An 11,116-nucleotide genomic window follows, 5' to 3' on the forward strand; every position below is an offset into this window, starting at 1 on the left:
TTCTCTTCCTTAGGATGCTCTTCATAGCATTTTATTTCTCTAGCTGGCTTTACTGTCCGAAGACTCTATAATGCATGCAACACACAAAATCTGTGCCAATTGACCGTTTGTGTTATCGGTAAGGCTTCCTGTCAACAGCAGGTTGTTAGTAGTTAAGTTTGGGGGTCAAAAGTTATACGTAAATTTTCAACTGCACAAGGGGTCAGGCCCCTAACCCCCACACTGCTCAGGGTAACTGGTACATAATTATATGACAAACCAATATACATTAAAATGTCATCATAGTGGGGCACCTGGGTGGCTCCGTCGGTTAAGCATCCACTGGGGTCATGATCTTGCTGTTTGTGAGTTCGAGCCCCGCATCCTGCTCACTGCTGTCAGTGCAGAGCCCGCTCTGCACCAGAGGGGACCTCTGGCTCCCCCTCTCTCTCTCTCTCTGCCCCTCCCCTGCTCGCGCGCCCGCTCTCTCAAAAATACACATTAAAAAAAAAAAAAGCCATGATAGCAAATAACATTTTAATAGAAATGTTAACGTGAGGAAGCCTAGGTCCTAATCATTCTTGTTTGGTAGTAGCCACAGCCGTGGCATGTCACGGCGTACTGACCACGTGAATGCCCCGTGCATGATCTTATTCCATTCTCCCTACAACATGTGAAGTCGGTACTAATCATTAGCGTGCTCGCTCATTGGACAGACAAGGAAATCAAAATCGGAAAGATGAAGTAACTCGGCCAAAGTCACACGGCTAATAAATAACGGTCAGGCTTTGGGGCGCCTGGGTGGCCCAGTCGGTTAAGCGGCCGACTTCTGCCCAGGTCATGATCTCACGGTCCGTGAGTTCGAGCCCCACGTCGGGCTCTGTGCTGACAGCTCAGAGCCTGGAGCCTGTTTCAGATTCTGTGTCTCCCTCTCTCTGACCCTCTCCCGTTCATGCTTTGCCTCTCTCGGTCTCAAAAATAAATAAACGTTAAAAAAAAATAATAATAATGGTCAGGCTTTGAACAGGTTCAGTTGACTCCAGAGCTTAAAAACTGGACTAAATCAGGTTTATTCAACCAAGAAATACTGAGTTTTAACCATGTTTACACACTGTGCTAGGCTCTGGGGACGCATGCTTGCAAGATACTCATATTCTTACAAGCATGTAGATAAATTACTACCATATGCTTGCATAAGACAAGTTTCTCGCTCCCCGTTGGCCTTTTATTTTCTTCCCTCTTTTATCTTTCATGGGCGGGGGGGGGGGGGCTTTGTTTAGAGAGACAAGGATTTCATTAGCATTAATAACCGCACCGTACCGACTTCTTGTTACAGGTGAGAAGAACCCAACTTCAGGTGGCTTACGTGACAAGGGAAATTTATTGGCTCTCAAGACTGGAAAGTCCAGGCAGAACTTAGCTTCAGGCATGGTTGACGCTACATCTCAAGCCAAAGAGACAGTCTCTCCATCTCTTGTTGTGCCTTCTTCTTTTTGAAATTTTTTCTTAGGTAGGTCCTTCCCACAGGGTGGCACGGAGGCCGCAGGCTGCTCTGGGTTTATATCCAACCAGCTTAGAACCGTCTGGTAGAGAACAACATTGCTTTATCTGGAGTTCACATAGAGCAGAAGTGTCACATTCGTTGACTTGGAGGGGGGTCCACGCGTGCAGGGAATGCAATATTGTCCTTGCTCCGGCTTGGTGAAGGAAAACCATACATGTCCGCTATACTACATGTCAAAGTTGTGCTAAGAGGTTAGAAATATCATCAACAGAAAAAAATGGGGAAAAAATTTTAAAAAACCTTTATAAATCTAATGTATTTTCCACCTGGGAGAATCCAAATGGCTTGAGCAATTTTTTGTGTCTGTTATTCAGCATATTCATTATGGGCCAACAATGGCGCAGGCGCCATTCTAGGGGATGGCCCAGGGGGTGTAGGCATAGAAATCAATGGCTACCCCTCCAGCATGGCCGAGAGCAATGGGCATCATAACCTTCCCTTTCTATTTCCAGGTTGGAGTCAGGGCCCTGGAAGAGAGGACAGAGGGATGGTCAAGATGGAGAAGATTGCTGGGGGGAGGGGGGTGGAAGAGAGAAAGAGGCGAGAGGGGAAAAAAGTGTCATAGATACTCATCCCCTGCCCAATTACTCAGTTTGTCTAGATATAAACTGATGAGAAAATTCAGGAAAACTGTATCAAGGCTCTGGACTTCATGTGGATTTGTGATAGGCTGGCAGTCTTTTTATTGATAATACCTGAGTCCCTTCTCAAGTGCGGCACACAGAACAAGGAAGTCACTGGATGTGAAAAGCACTGGGACAGCATTCAGAGGAGGGGTGATGTTGAGCTGAACTGATTTCAAAGAATGAGTCAAGGGAAGGAGGGCATTCCAGGTAGAAAATCCTTTCTTTAAAAAAAAAATTTTGGGGCGCCTGGGTGGCTCAGTCGGTTGAGCGTCCCACTTCGGCTCGGGTCATGATCTCGCGCTCCGTGGGTTCGAGCCCCACGTCGGGCTCTGTGCTGACAGCTCAGAGCCTGGAGCCTGCTTCGGATTCTGTGTCTCCTTTTCTCTCTGTTCTTCCCCTGCTCACGCTCTCAAAAATAAATGAAGATTAAAAAACATTTTTTGGAGTCAAATTAACATACAGACTTATATTCCTTTCAGGTGTGTAGTATAATGATCCAACAATTCTTTACATTCCTCAGCGCTCATCAAGCTAAGTGTGCTATTTAATCCTTTTTATCTATTTCACCCAGCCCCGCCCCCCCCCCCACCTCTCTGGCAACCACCAGTTTGTTCTCTGTATTTGAGTCTCTTTTTTAATTTGTCTTCTTGTTTGTTCATTTACTTTGTTTCTTAAACTCCACACGAGTGAAATCCTATGGTATCTCTCTCTGACTTATTTCACTTAGCACTTCCCTTCTGTTGCAAATGGCAAGATCTCATTCTTTTTTTATGGCTGAAAATATTTCATTGTGTAGATATACCACACCTTTTTTATCCATTCATCTATGGATGGACAGTTAGGCAGCTTCCATATCTTGGCGATCGTAGATGATGCTGCAATAAACATAGATGTGCATTAGTGTTTTCGTTTTCTTTGGGTAGGTAGTCAGTAGAGGAATTACTAGATTGTATAGTAGTTTTATTTATGGTTTTTCGAAAAACCTCCATACTGTTTTCCACAATGACCACACTAGTTTGCATTCCCACCAACAGTGCACGAGGGTTCCTTTTTCTCCACATCCTCTCCAACACTCGTTATTTGTCCTTCTGACTTTGGTCACTCTGACACATGAAAGGTGATATCTCACTGCAGTTTTGATTTGCATTTCCCTGATGATGAGTGCTGTTGAGCATCTTTTCATGTATCCGTTGGCCACCTGGATGTCTTCTTTGGAGAGACGTCTGTTAAGGTCCTCTGCCCAGGCAGAAAATCTTAATGGCATTAAATTATAATTTAGTGATGTAGTTTTAAATTTTTCTTTACAACAAATAACCCTAAGCAGAAAAAGTCTCATCTCCCAGCAACAATTTTTGTAGCTTTAGAGCAAGGAAGAGCTGATATGGCTGCACTATTTTATAATTCTCCCCTTAACAGTAAGTAGCAAGTATTTATTACTCCCTCTCACTTCAAATATTGCACCACTGCCCCCTTTCTTACCTTCAAATCTACCATAATTTCCCTTCAAATGCAACCGTGTGGGGTGGAGGAAAGAACTTCATCCTTAGAATCAGTCCAAACCGGGTTTGCACATTGGCTTTGCCATTTATTAGCTTGTAATTCTAAGCAAGTCATTTTGTGTCTGTAGGTCTCATTTTTCCGATCTGTAAATTGGGATTAATACCATGGATGGGATGGCTGGGATAACGAAGGACAAGGCATGTGAAAATCTCGCTCTTAAAAAGGGCTTCAAAGGCGCATCTGGCTGGCTCAGTGGGTAGAGCACTTGACTCTTGATCTCAGGGTTGTGAGTTTGATCCCCACGTTAGGTGCAGAGATTAACTAAAAATGAAATATTTTTTGAAAACATCAAAAAGGAGGGGCGCCTGGGTGGCTCGGTGGGTTAAGCGGCCGGCTTCGGCTCAGGTCATGATCCGGCAGTCCGTGAGTTCGAGCCCCACATCAGGCTCTGTGCTGACAGCTTGGAGCCTGGAGCCTGTTTCAGATTCTGTGTCTCCTTCTCTCTGACCCTCCCCCACTCATGCTCTGTCTCAAAAATAAATAAACGTTAAAAAAAATTAAAAAAAAAAGTCAAAAAGGCATCCAATATATTTTACTGTCTGTGACTCCCGCGTTCCTGAAACACACAAAAAAGTAAACCGAGGAGGAAGGATAAGGCATCCTCGGCACACAGGCAGGGCGTGGGGGCGTGCCCCGACTCTGACCAGTCCCACTATGCGAGACTGAAATTTGCCAGACACCAATGAACCAGCCATTAGTTACCTTTTAAACATATCCTCCCCTTTCTAACGGATAAACAAGAATACAAAGCCCAGCTCCGTGTCAGTATTGACATGTAGACACTGAGGTCGGATGCGGGACGGACTCTGGAGACTGAAGTTGCATTAAAGTTTAATCAGAAGTGAAGATGAAGCTTCTTCGAGATGCTCAGTTGTCGTTGGGCTCCCAATCTCAGTGTGAAAAACACGATTCTATTCACAGACATTGAATCAGCCCGCCTGCCTCCAGCCCCCTCTCTTTCCACTCCGTCCCACACATCGCTGCGTGTTCGTCTTCCTGTGTTTCGCCCTCTTCCCCTCCTGCTGAAAAAGTCTCAGTTCCGATGGGATGGGATACTCTACCCCGCGGCCTCCTCACCACAGCTAATATTATCAGTATGGCACCTTGCCAGTTTCTTGATTTAGCTCACACAATCCTTCCTGCCAAAAACCCTCCTCTCTCGTTTCCATGTATCTGTCATCAAACCCTTCAACATTCAGCTGGCTCTCCCGCCCGTGAGTGGTGTTACCAGCAGGCAACACCCTACGCGAACCCCCGTGCTACTGAAATCATGTAGTGATGATTGTCCTTATCTTTGTGTTTGTACTCAAGTTTCCCCGACTACCTCATCAATTTCTAAAACACAGAAACTATGTCTATCACCAACGTGCGTTTGCATCATCAGTGACTTGCACACTGTGTGTATAAAAATATTTTGAGATAATAAAAAGCAGATTCACATGCAACATTTGGAGGAGCCCAGCTATGAAAGAAATGAAAGTTCCTGCGCACTGACATTGAACTCACATGAAGACGGCGGGAGAAAGGCAAGGATAAGAAGAACGTTGCGATGAAGATGTGAAGCTAAGGAGCTGATCGGTGTATCAGGGGTTTGTTGAAAATCTGCTGTGTGCCACGTGCTTGTCACTGACCCTGGGTTTGGTCACCAGGCCTGATCAAGCTGATCGGGCTCACAGGTCAGTCTCCCACGTATCCACCACTGCATGCACCTCTGTTCTGAAGGTGACACCATTCAGGATGACCGTCCCTTAGAGAATCACCGTCCAGTTGTAGGTTCTTAATCTTTTACTTTTTTTTTTTTTTTTTAAGTGGGCTCCAGGCTCACTCTAACCCACGACCTGAGATCAAGACCTGAGCGGAGATCAAGAGTCAGAGGCTGCACCGACTGAGCCACCCCCAGATTCTTAATCGTTCCCCCAGTTCTAGATGTTCAATTTAAATAGAATCTGTCTCTGCAGAGGCTTTACATCCAGCCGCTGTGCTTGGTGAGACCCCGGCTGCCTGCTTTGCCGGTTCACACAGAAACGATTCTCCCTCTAACCTGAGTCCTCTTTATTTTGTATCTTAGATCTTAATAATCTCCCACATTACTCTTCCAAGTAATGTCCGTTACCTCGCTTGTCATCGGGATACGAGTGGGATGGAATGCTATTTTTCTTTCAGGAAGAGTTGCTTCCTTTTTGGAACACCTACTATAAAAAAGATTTCCCCTGTGGCGTGCTCTGACCCCCATCACTGTCCTCGCACCCCTCTCCAGGTCACATCTGTAAACCCCGTCTCTTGACAGCACTAGGTTGGCACTGTGACTGCCTTATGTGGGCAGTACCACGGCACAGTCTCATAGGTACAGAACTAAGATTCACCTGGGAAGCTCAGAATCATACAAAATAAAGGCAAACAGGTGCCGTATCATACGGAATAAACTCTGGGGGGGTGGCAAGGGAGAGCCGCGAGAGCTGAAGTCATAGGAGAACCATTTCAAAAAGAGTGCGCTTAAGAACGGATTCCAAAGATACACCAGCAAAACTGTGAAAACACACAGGCACCCTATTACATATGCACTGTTTGCAATGCTAAAGACGAAGCAACACAACTCCGGCAGACTGTATCATCTATGGTTCATCTACAGATTAGAAGGCTAAGCAACTGTCGAAAAGAGGTACATGCACCCCCATGTTTACAGCAGCACTGTCAACAATGGCCAAGTTATGGAGAGGGCCCAAATGTCCATCAAGTGATGAATGGATAAAGATGTGGCGTTTATATACGATGGAGTATTACTCAGTGATGAAAAAGAATGGAATCTTGCCATCTGCAACAACATGGATGGAACTAGAGAGTATTATGCTAAGTCAGTCAGGCAGAGAAAGACACATATCCTCTGATTTCACTCATCTGTGGAATTTAAGAAACAAAACAAATGAACACAGGGGAAGGGAAGGAAAAATAAGATGAAAACAGAGAGGGAGGCAAACCGTTAAGAGAGTCTTAAATACAGAGAACAAACTGTAGTTGCTGGAAGGGAGGCGGGTGAGGGGATGGGCTAAATGAGTGATGGGCATGAAGGAGGGCACTTGTGGGGATGAGCACTGGGTGTCATATGTAAGTGATGAATCATTGGGTTCTACTCCTGAAGCCAAGACTACACTGTATGTTACTAACTTGAATTTAAAGAAATAAATTTTTAAAAAGAATGAAAACTATCTCTCTACTCAGCTTTGGAATAATTTCCATTAAACATTGTTAATTCAAAACCGCAAGGTTCAGGGGTGGCTGGGTGGCTCAGTCAGTTGGGCATCTGACTCTTGGTTTTGGGTCAGGTCATGGTCTCATGGTTCATGAGTTCACGACCCTGCTTGGTGTTCTCTTTCTCTCCCCCGACTCGTGTGCTCTCTCTCAAAAATCAATAAATAAACATTAAAAAAAGAAAACTGCAAAGTTCAGAAGATTGTATAATATAGTAATTTTAACCTAAGAAACATGCATAATACAAATATATACATATTTGCTTGTATTTATAAAACAAAAGCAGTGGAAGGACAAACATTAGCCAGGAAAAAACAAACAACAAAAAAAAAACAACAAAAAACTGGTTAACTTCCAGGGTATGAAGAGACAGGAACAGAAACTAGACTTCTCTGAATGCTCCTGTATTAGTTGTCAATTACTGCATCACAGATTGTTCCAGAAGCTTATTGGTTTAAAATAGCAATACATGGGGCGCCTGGGTGGCGCAGTCGGTTAAGCGTCCGACTTCAGCCAGGTCACAATCTCAAGGTCCGTGAGTTCGAGCCCCGCATCAGGCTCTGGGCTGATGGCTCAAAGCCTGGAGCCTGTTTCCGATTCTATGTCTCCCTCTCTCTCTGCCCCTCCCCCGTTCATGCTCTGCCTCTCTCTGTCCCAAAAAATAAATAAACGTTGAAAAAAAAAATTAAAAAAAAATAGCAATACATTTTTATTATGTCACATAAATTCTGAGCATCGGGAATCCAGGAGCAGCTTAGTTGGGTTGTGGTTCAAGGTATTTCAGGAGATGGCAGTCAAGATGTGGGTGTGAGTTTCAGTCATCAGAAGGTTTGCCTGGGTTAGGGGATCCACCGACACTATGGTTCCCTCACACGGTTGTTGGCAAGAGGCCTCATGGACCTCATCTCTCCATAGGGTTGCTTGGGCCCCCCTATGATGTGGGAGCTGGTGTCCTCTACCACAAGTTATCTAAAAAGAGCAGAGGAGGGGTGCCTGGGTGGCTCGGTAGGTTAAGCATCCGGCTTTGGTTCAGGTCATGATCTCATGGTGTGTGGGTTCAAGCCTCGCATCAGGCTCCATGTTGAGGGCTCAAAGCCTAGAGCCTGCTTCGGATTCTGTGTCTCCCTCCCTCTCTGCCTCTCCCCTGCTGTGTGTGTGTGTGTGTGTGTGTGTGTGTGTGTGTGTGTGTGTCAAAAATGAATAAACGTTTAAAAAAATTTATAAAAAATAAAAACAGCAGAGGAAATTGTAATACCTTTTATGGCCTAGTCTTAGAAATCACACACTGACATTTGTTTCTTATTTTGTTTGTTCGATGCAAGATATTGAGTCCAATCCGCACTCAAGGGGAGTGTTAAAGCATTTGTGGACACATTTTAAATCAACATGGCATTGAATTTTATACATGTGAATTTGGAACTATATACTAATATCTTATATAATCACAAAAGAAAACTGAAAAACATATACAATCCCTAAATATTGAGAGCAAATTAAAGAAATGAACTTAAGTGTTCATCAGGTTGATGGTTTAAACACAGAGACAGACAAGGGCACCTGGCTGGCTCAGTCAGTGGAGCATGTGACTCTTGGTCTTGGGGTCATGAGTTCAAGCCCAATGTTGGGCATGGAGCTCACTCGATCTCATGGTTCATGGGATCGAGCCCCCTGTCAGACTCTGCATTGACAGAGAGGAGTTAGTTTGGGATTCTCTCTCTCTCTCTCTCTGCCTCCCCTGCTTGTGTGCATGTGCTTGCTCTCTCTCTCAAAATAAATAAACATTAAAAAAATAAAAAATATAATTTTTTTTAGAGAATATACATTAAATTCTCTATATACTGTATTAGCATATATGCTATGTATTACTCAGGAACGATTAAGTGTGTGTGTATACTAGGATATATCAAATAAATAATTATTTATCAATAAATAAATATTTAGGGTCCAAGCCTTTTAGCAGATGAGAGAGGGGTGCTTGGGCAGCTGAGTCAGTTAAGCATCTGACTCTGATTTCAGCTCATGAATTCACAGTTTGTGGGTTTGAGTCCCACATTGGGCTCTGCACGGGCAGTGCAGAGCCTGCTTGGGATTCTCTTTCTCCTCTCTCTCTGCCCCTACCCTGCTCACACTCTCTCTCTCTCAAAATAAATAAACTTAAAAAAAGGATTTTTTAAAAAGGAGAGATGTAAATATAAAATGAATGAACCAAATCGAAAATCCCATAATCTTAAATTTGACTTGAAAAGTGAGAACTTATGACGTATTTTCTTTAAAAAGCCGTATTTCTTTGCTCTGTTCACTGCAAAGGTCTGGAAACCATGACTAACCCCCAAATAATGAGCATCCCTACACCCAGATTGTGTCTCTAAATAGGATTTCCAACTGAAAACAGCCATGCCTTCTTGGATAAATGCTGTTTTCAAGGTTGGGACAGGAAATATCAAAGGGCAGCCTGGAACATTCTGTCACACGGGAAGGCAGGGAGGTTGTCAGAGACCACAGGGACTGTGTCAAAAAGATCTAGGAGCCCACGTGAATGATCTCCCATTAGCCAAAGGCAAGATAATGTAAACATCATAGTAATAGCAACTACAGTGCCACGGCAAATATATTCAAGTCTGCGAGTTGAAAATGATCCTTAAAAAGGTAAGCAAATGAAATTAAGTGATTACCTTTGGAAGGTGCTTAGGAATCAATTCATTATTTTGAAAGCTGGTGAAGAAGAAAACCGAGGGGAAAGAAACAAGTATTCTGCATCGACTACTGAGACTGCAACTCAGTAATTTCAACTAAACGTTTCAGCAAAGGAATCGCTACAACTGGAAGATCACCATCTTGCAACCGCTAATGAAAAACGGATCCAATTTGGGGCTCAGGCTTCAAGTCCCCGGGGCAGGTAGTTGGAAAGGGAAGACGGATGTAAATTGCAGCGGAGTCCAGGAAGATGGCCCAACCCTTGGGGATGCTGGTCTCTGATGCTGATGGTATGGGTGTCCTGCAGAAGCTGGGGCCTCGTCGTGGTGCTAACACACGCAACAGCCCGGGCGGTGGGGGGGCTGAAAGGGGACCCGCTGGGGTGGGTGGGGTGCTGCAGGCCTGGCTATTTCCTAGCAATGAGGGGAGCTCATGGCCAAGCCAAATGGGTGTGAGATGATGGTGGCTGCCACTTCCGTTAGCCCACCGCCCCTCGCAACAATTTCCTTTGCATCCCATCCCAACCAGAAACACACAGGAAGACTAGTCTTGCCTCAGCATGCTGACACATTACAAAACCAGCACAAGTGGCCGCTGAAACCATCAGGTGAGAAGTGAATGGGGTGCTTCGTAAAGTGACAGATTCGGTTGGCACCTCCTGACTCCACTGGCGATTCTAGTGAACGTCCCTGCGATACGAACATGGCAAATAACAGGCAGTGATAGGAAGTACTCAACGGGGCCACAAACATTCTTCCTGAAAAATAACCAAAGCGATCTGGTCTTGCCTCAGGATCCAATGACCAGTTTATAGAAAAAACACAGGGAAAGAAGGAAAATATTAAAGAACAGCACAGAGTTGCAGGCGACCAAATCCAAAAAGTCGTGGATTCCACAGAGCTCATACTCAGCTTCTTCAACAAATAAATTGCAAAGAAAACAGTTAAGGACAGAGGTAATTCAAAGACAAAAGAGACTAGCGAGACATAGCAACCAAAACCAACCACGTTTATATACATATATATGTGTATATATATATACATACACACACTATATATATATACACACACACTATATATATGTATATACATATATATGTATACATATGTGTGTATATATATACACACACACACTATATATACCATAGCATATATATATATACTATATACTATATATAGTATATAGTGTATACTATAGTATATAGTATATAGTATATAGTGTATACTATAGTATATAGTATATATATATAGTATATATATACTATATATAGTATATACTATATATATACTATATATATATACTATATACTATATATATATACTATATATATATAGTATATATATACTATACTATGTATATATATATAGTATAGTATATATAGTATACTATATATATAGATATATATAAAGATATATATAGTATATATACTATAAAATATAAAAATTAT

At 43.3% G+C, this 11,116-nt stretch overlaps 1 long non-coding RNA gene across 1 annotated transcript; it reads right to left on the bottom strand.

Moving 5' to 3' along the window:
• Positions 1-502: 502 nt before the first annotated feature.
• Positions 503-2,734, bottom strand: LOC109491862. Its single transcript, XR_002145414.3, has 2 exons — positions 2,239-2,734; positions 503-2,010 (listed from the first exon to the last, which is right to left on the bottom strand). It is a non-coding gene; the product is annotated as an uncharacterized LOC109491862 (long non-coding RNA).
• Positions 2,735-11,116: the final 8,382 nt, after the last annotated feature.

Source organism: Felis catus, chromosome D1 (assembly GCF_018350175.1).
Source record: "Felis catus isolate Fca126 chromosome D1, F.catus_Fca126_mat1.0, whole genome shotgun sequence".
Lineage (NCBI taxonomy): Eukaryota > Metazoa > Chordata > Mammalia > Carnivora > Felidae > Felis > Felis catus.